Genomic DNA, 7,622 nt, shown 5'->3' with positions numbered 1-7,622 from the left:
ACTAGAGTTGATTCTCCTTTAAACTTAGGTTTTTTCAAAAACCCTATAGGTTAACGACTTGAAGAATTCATTGGGATTGTGAAGCCAGACCCAACTATTTTCTTTGTAGTTGTGTGTTCTGATCTTGTTGTTTTCTATCGTGATCGGGTACTATCTTCTCTAAGATTTGCTCGAGATTTAATCTCTAATAGGCAAGATAAAAAGTAGTCACAAACATCTTCGTCTCATCGTTTGTGATTCCACAATATCTTGTTTGGCTCCCATACGATTAAGATTATTGTGAGGTGATTGATATATCTAGGTTATTTTTCGAGAATATAAGTCCGGTATATCAATTGGTTCCTGTTCACCTTGATTTATGAAAAGACAGAACAAAACTCATATGTATATATGTGGGATACAGATTTATCTATTCAGTAGACTTTTATATGTGAGACATATTGATTTATCAAGTCTTCGACTTTGGGTCGTAGCAACTCTTAGTTGTGGGTGAGACCAGCTAAGCGAATCAAGTGCAGAAACCAGCGTGGTTCTAGAAGTGTAAGGAACACGACTGTACCTTGATCAGTGTGAGATTGGTTAGGTCTCAACTACATTCCAGTCAGAAGTTAACATGGAACAGGCTAGTGTCTGTAGCGGCTTAATACAGTGTGGTGTTCAAATCAGGACTAGGTCCCCGTGTTTTTTTGCATTTGCGGTTTCCTCGTTAACAAAACTTCGGGTGTTTGTGTTATTTCTTTTCCGCTTTATATTTGTTTATATAATTGAAATATCACAGGTTGTGCGTAAGTTCAATCAATTGTGAATCTAACCTTTAGTTGTTGATTAAACTGATTGACACTTGGATATTGGTTTTTGATACTGTCCAAGTTATTTCTTATATTCAATTAGGCACACAAATTTCTATTTGTTTGATTGCAGATTGAATTGAGAAATTTAGATATAACTCTTTGATATACTTTTCTTAAGATTAAGTCTGACTGTCTAGTTGATTCTCTTATAAGTTGTTGGAGTTAGTCTATACAGATTGCTAAGCGAAATATTGGGTGTGGTTGTTAGACCCCCCGCTTTTTCAATTTGTAGCAGAGCAGGAAAACACGTTTAAGCCCTCATAAGTATGTGTTTGTAGCGATCTATCTCTATGGATCGAAGTGCTATCTCTATAAACGTACCGACAGTCTTCGATGGCTCGAATTACCTATGTTGGAAAATTGCTATGCGTTCCTTTCTTCAAGCGCGTGATTTTCAATCATGGGTTTATGTTGTTAATGGCTATTTTCCTCCGGTTGTTACAGTAGGCGATGTAACTGTTCCAAAGGATATCAACGATTATGATGTCGTCGAGATTCTTGCTGCAAAGAAAAATTATGATGGATTGAATGCAATCATCCATGCCATTACCCCATATCTTCAGCACCATGTGACTACGTGCACTCGGTGTAAAGATGCTTAGGATATCTTAGAAACCGTATTTGAAGGGAATACCTGTGAAAAAGAAAGTAGGATTCAAAACCTAAATTATGATTGGGAAAACCTTCGTATGGCAGATGAAGATTCATTTGATGAGTTTAAAAACAATGTATCAGAAATTGTCAATGCATCTTTTGCATTGGGTAAGACTATTCCTGAAAAGGACATTGTGATGAAAATTCTCATATCATTGCCATCTAGATACGATTCTAAGAAACATGCCATCGTTGAAGGAAATAACCTTGATGCGCTTTCCAGAAATACTCTCGTTGTGAAGTTAAATATCTTTGATCATGAGCACGTTTCCAAATCTGGAAAGGATATTGCTTTCAAAGTACAAAAGAACACTAAATTACTTGATAAAAGTAAAAGTGTTGGCATCTCTAAAGATGATCCTTCTGAGACTGATTCATCAGATGAAGATCTTGACAAGTCAGTCTATTTGATCACAAGACAGTTTATAGATCTTCTTTTGAAGAGAAGTAAACGGTTCACTAGAGATAAACCTAAGTCATCAGTTAAACCTCATAATCGTGTTCCTCCTAAATACAGGAATGCTGACGATACTGATGATGAGGATATGCCGCAGTGCTTCAAGTGTAAATATATTGGTCATTTTGCAAACGAGTGTCCAAATCGTATGAAAAGGCGAGGGTATCCAAATATACCTCAAGCTAAAACTTTTCCTACCTATAAGTCCTTTATCCGAAAGTGATTGTCTATGGACTGAGTCGAGACAATGCAACTAATCGGTTCACACTTCGTGTGATCGTCTATGGATACGAAATTGAGACAATACAACAACGAAGTATGTTTACTTGATACAAAGGTTCGGACTTATCCAAACACAATAGGATTTCTTATCAAGTAAATAGGAATTAACGTTTGTGTAATTTACTTTAATTATAATAAAACAATTATAATGCGGAAATATAAAGTAAATGACACGACAAGATTTTGTTAACGAGGAAACCGCAAATGCAGAAAAACCCCGGGACCTTATTCAGAATTGAATACTCTCAGGATTAAACCGCTACACAAAATTACACCTAACTTCGTATAGTTGAGACCAAGCAACTAAACCTATAGTTCACCTAGTTCCGTCTGTATTCCCACGCCACCAACTTAAAAATAAGTCACGTACTTGGAATAATTCCTTTGGTTCGTATTCCAAACAGTAAAGGAACAACAAATCAGTTTGGTATCAACTCTCTTCAACCAAGTGATATGAGTCGGACAAAGGCTCTTCCGTTTATCTTAACATAAACTCCTTCGTCAGGTCCTTAGATCTATCTTATGTTCAATTACCGAAGTAATCGTTTAAGATTAAGCCAACAACACTCTTAATACAAAGAATTGTGTTGATGTCGATCTACTCAATTAATCAATCCAATCTACCACAAGGATAAACCGATTATTAATTGGATCCTCTTTTACCAAAACAAGTATTGTGCACACCAAATATTATAAACCCAAGTCAGGTCTTCAATATCTTCTTTGGCTTCAAATCTTCTTAAATCTTCAATAAAAACATGCACACAATCACTTGAATCTCTTGTGATCAATCACACACAGAACGGAGTCTGTTAACAATGGATTATCACAAGATCGTCTTTAGAACCAACAACAATATAAAGATTCCTGTCGAAACTCTGAACTAGTTTGAGTGAATCTTATATCAGAAGAGAAGATTCTCAAGCATAAAAAAACTAGGTACAATCAGCTTTCAACTACGGGTTAGTCAATCAAATCAATCGAAAACAAAAGATAAACCGCAATTATCTAGTTTCCCACCAACGGTACACGCTAGATCTTCTCAATCCCAAAGAAGACTTTAAATTGAGCGGTCGTAAGAGATTTCGCCTAATTAGGTTACTCTCCTCTCCGAATAGGCGGCTACACCAGTAACAACAACAAAAGAGGAAGTATGTTGTTACGAAGGATTAGTTAGCTAAAAAGGAAAACTTCAAGTATTTATAGAGAAGGAAGTTTGGACACCAAGGAATTTCCAAAACCAAAAATATTCTCAAGATATTCATCAAAGCACAAATTCGGTTTCCATAATTCCTGGAAATGCTCTGTCCAAAAATAATGATCGAAATCTGTCGGAATATCTAATTAGTAAATGCATATTACTAATTCTTATATTTCCCTACAAAATGAAATTAATAACCTTAATTAAAATATTCTTAACTTACTTATGTTTGGATCCTGGGATTCTCTTCCCTTGTCTATTAAGGAATAACTTCGAATAATTAAAGAAATAAACATTCACATCACATGTTCAAAGTATGTCGACATCCTTACTTTGTAAGTTCTCTTTCACACTTACAACCTTGAAACCGATTTTCCACACTTCCAAACAAGTTTTGAATTGATTCATCTGACTTTAAAGAACTATGTGATTGATCAAACAAACATTCAATCACAATCATGGGTTTAACGGTTCTACCAAAACAAGTTTCGGTTCTACCTTTCATGTGAGTACCGTGCATAGTCACATTAGCTTTCCAAAATTCGGTTGATTAGGTACTAGGATCGGTTCCCCACATATATATGGTATCTAACTTATATGTGTTGCACATGTACATAGGATCGGCTCCCCTTTGCCTAAAAACGTGTTGCACATGTCCATAGGATCGGTTCCCCTTTTTGCTATAAACCTTGCTGCACCCCATACAAGGATCGGTTCCCCTTTATGATGTACTGCACCTCTTACTAGGATCGGTTCCCCTTTCCCATATTTGGTCAGACATAAAATCACAAACCCGATCATACCATCTCAGGTGATTACTTAAGATCAGTTTCACTAATAAAAGTCATACCAATACATAAGTCAGTCCTTTGTGAATAGTTCTACCAAGAACACAAACAAGTTATGAGCGGTTATACTCAATCGCACATATTGGTTGTTCATAAGATATGCAATGAATAAAAAACCAATAACACCTGGCAATTTCCTTTTCGGTTCACAAACAAGTTTATGAACTTACTTCCTTAAAACACATGTAAAACATTGTTCCCTAGGATGAAATCGTCACCTCATACCCATACATAACCACAATAGCATTCAAATGATTATGGCGATGTCTTATCTACAAAGTTTAATGGTTAAGAAATAAACCTCGTATTGTATTCCTTAATACTATGTCTATATAGAGTTCAAATATGTTTCGCTGTTTTGTTTTCAATATGCACGACTTGAAAGATACGTTAGGGAATGAAACAATTGAAGTCAAATATCACTAACCTCGAGTGGAAGGATGATTGTTGTCGTTGTAGCTCCTTGCTTCTTCACATCTTCAAGACTTCACAATACTTGTAATGTCTCATATTCTAATACTTTTAAGCTAATCCATACGAAGTTGACTCTAGTACATAATCAAGCGACTCTTAACATGAGTTTTGATTCACTAAAATATGACAACCAAACTTGACATACCAACGCTTGGTGGTTTCAACCGAGCAATGCTCTAACATCGTAAAAATACACTGGAAACAAAGGTCTTGCTGCAACTCTTGATGAAATGTATGATCACTATGATTCTAATGAAGACGAAAAATCAAGTGTTGCGCTCCTCTGTGAAAATATTGATTTTGATAACTGTAGCAATACGTACATCAATCTCGATATTCTTCCGGGAGAAACTTCAACCATCATGGAGGATCAAATGGATTTCTCTTTGTCTACTGGAAATTCTATTTCCAATTTTTCAGGTTCTACTGTTTGTCTAGCAGCTTGCACAGCTATGACGTCTGACCATCCTCCATATTAAAATGTTCTTTTTCTACTCTCAAGGGTCATAAACTCTCCAAATGTTTCAAGTATAAAATAAGATAAGATATGTCAACAAACTTCAACGAAGAGCAAATCGATTAACAAACAAGCTCAAACTTGTTCAGAAGTCATCTGAGGTATGTAATCTCATCTCTTCCCCGAAGAAGTTAATTTCCAAAGAAAAATTAGACCAGTAGAGAAAATAATACGGTCTAAATAGTCTGTGAAACATGGTTCTAAGAATTCTATTCAAGAAGGTTATGGTGGATAGATTATTGTTCACCCCATCACAACTTAATTGTGTTGGTTGTGTATCTTGTCTCATGTGCCTGGTTCAAAAGAGACAAGGGTTTGCACACTTCAGGATTTAGGAAAAGAGAAAAAGAAGTTTGGGGGATTTTAAGTTTCTCCCTCAAAATAAGTAGTTATTTTGCATTTGCCCCTTTTTAAATTCATAATAGGTGAAACCCTCTTTCTGTCATAACTGTCGTCAACTGTAAGCGTGCAATATATATGCTTGTCTCATAAACAAAAAATTATTTTTAAAAAACTCTTATCATCAAATAAAACTAGACACTTATTGTAAATAAAAACAGAGAGAGCTCTTTCTTCTTCGTCTTTGTCGACCTGCCACAAATGAAACTTCAGCACCCTGGTGCACCAATAATAACGATGAGTATTAAATTTTTTGATAGATCGAACCTTTTGGAGTTTTATTTATGATAATTTCGTCCCCTCTCTTTATCGGCATTTATTTCTTTTCTGTTTCACCTTCAACAACAACAATGAACGGAAGGTAAGATCTATCAATAATAATGGTGAGTCACAAACTCAGTAACAAAAACCAAAGATTTAAGATTACATTTAATAGTTCAATACAATAAGATTTTTATTTAAGTAACATTTGAACATCCTAGTACTAACCAGTTTACACCTAGACTTGATTTAAAAAAGGAATTCATCTTTTCCTTCACCAAACTTCATTTTCAGAAAAAATCTTCGATCCAAAGGTGATGTAAATCAAATTGGTGTTCGTCCAAAGATGTTACTAATGGCACCGGATCTGGAATTACTCAAATTGATGGAAAATGGGGGGAAGACGGGACAGACAATGGTAATTTCATAGATTATATATCCTAATCGATGATTTGATACATTCGGCAGATTATAGATTGAGTTCTTTTAATGGCAGAAATACATCTTCTGCTCCAAAAGGAAGATTTGAGAGAGAGAGAGAGAGAGAGAGAGATTTAGGGTGGGCACAACTGCAGTCGTCTGAAATAACACAAAACCAAGGATGTTTAATAGCCGTTCGTTCATACCCCTTGTTTAGGACCGTAAGCTTAGTTTTCTAATTTTACAACCATTGTCTAATTTTTAAGACAATTATTTAATAATTATTATAAACGCGTATATTGCACGTACATAATTAAATGGTCAGTCACTGCAGTTATGACGGAGAGGGGGTTTACCTATTATCAATTATAAAAGGGAAAAACGCAAAATAGCTATTTATTTTGAGGAGGAAACACAAAATCCCCCAAGAAGTTTTCTTGTTTTCTTTTTTCTTTTTTTAGTCTTGTTTTCATCGTTTTGGAATTCTTCCATCTTTTCATATCTAATTGATATTGAAAAGGATTTACTCTGTTTGATCAATAAAAAAAGGGTTAAAATCGACAATTCTGCCTTCTTTGGGGTTGTGAGTTGTCCGTACGTGAATCCTTTCAGTGTATAAAGGTTCTGTAACCCTACATTCTTTTTTTCTTCTCTGAAAAACTTTTTTTATCACAAGATAGCTTGTTGAGTCTGATTCGTGAATTCCTCTCACAATCTCATACTGGTATGGAGAATCCAAGCATTATGTCTTCTGATGAAAAAGATGTTAATATGATTGTTAAGCCATCAATCATGAAGGAAAAATATATATCTCTTATACCTTCAACTTTGAAAAGAAAAAGGAGGAATATGAGGAAACCAATAGCTGTTCCTTCTAATCTACAGAAGTTTTCTGAGGTTCTTGAAGATTTGAAGGAAACAAGAAAGGATATTCAACAAATAAAGGCTATTGTTTTGAGGAATCTCGAAATTCAGAAGGCCCGTGTTCGGCATAAGTCTAGAAGGTTTGTTGGAATTGAATCATTTCTTCATGAACGTTATATTCCTGTGGCTGTTGACGATAAGGATTTTGGGGATGATAAAGAATTATTTAGAGGCCTTAATGTCTAGGAAAATTCTTATGATAATTTATTCTTGTGTTTTAAGAAGGATAACTAGGGTTTGGAATAGAAATTATTGTGAGTACACATAGTTATTTCCAACAATTTTCATCTTGTAATGTTTTATTTGGAAGATGATTTTGCAGTATTAATATTTA

At 34.9% G+C, this 7,622-nt stretch overlaps 1 long non-coding RNA gene across 1 annotated transcript; it reads right to left on the bottom strand.

Moving 5' to 3' along the window:
• Positions 1 to 5,393: 5,393 nt before the first annotated feature.
• Positions 5,394 to 6,564, bottom strand: LOC113306830. The gene is made up of 3 exons (XR_003338856.1): positions 6,173 to 6,564; positions 5,951 to 6,019; positions 5,394 to 5,875 (listed from the first exon to the last, which is right to left on the bottom strand). It is a non-coding gene; the product is annotated as an uncharacterized LOC113306830 (long non-coding RNA).
• Positions 6,565 to 7,622: the final 1,058 nt, after the last annotated feature.

Source organism: Papaver somniferum, chromosome 8 (genome assembly GCF_003573695.1).
Source record: "Papaver somniferum cultivar HN1 chromosome 8, ASM357369v1, whole genome shotgun sequence".
NCBI lineage: Eukaryota > Viridiplantae > Streptophyta > Magnoliopsida > Ranunculales > Papaveraceae > Papaver > Papaver somniferum.
This window is presented reverse-complemented; position numbering and strand designations above follow the sequence as displayed.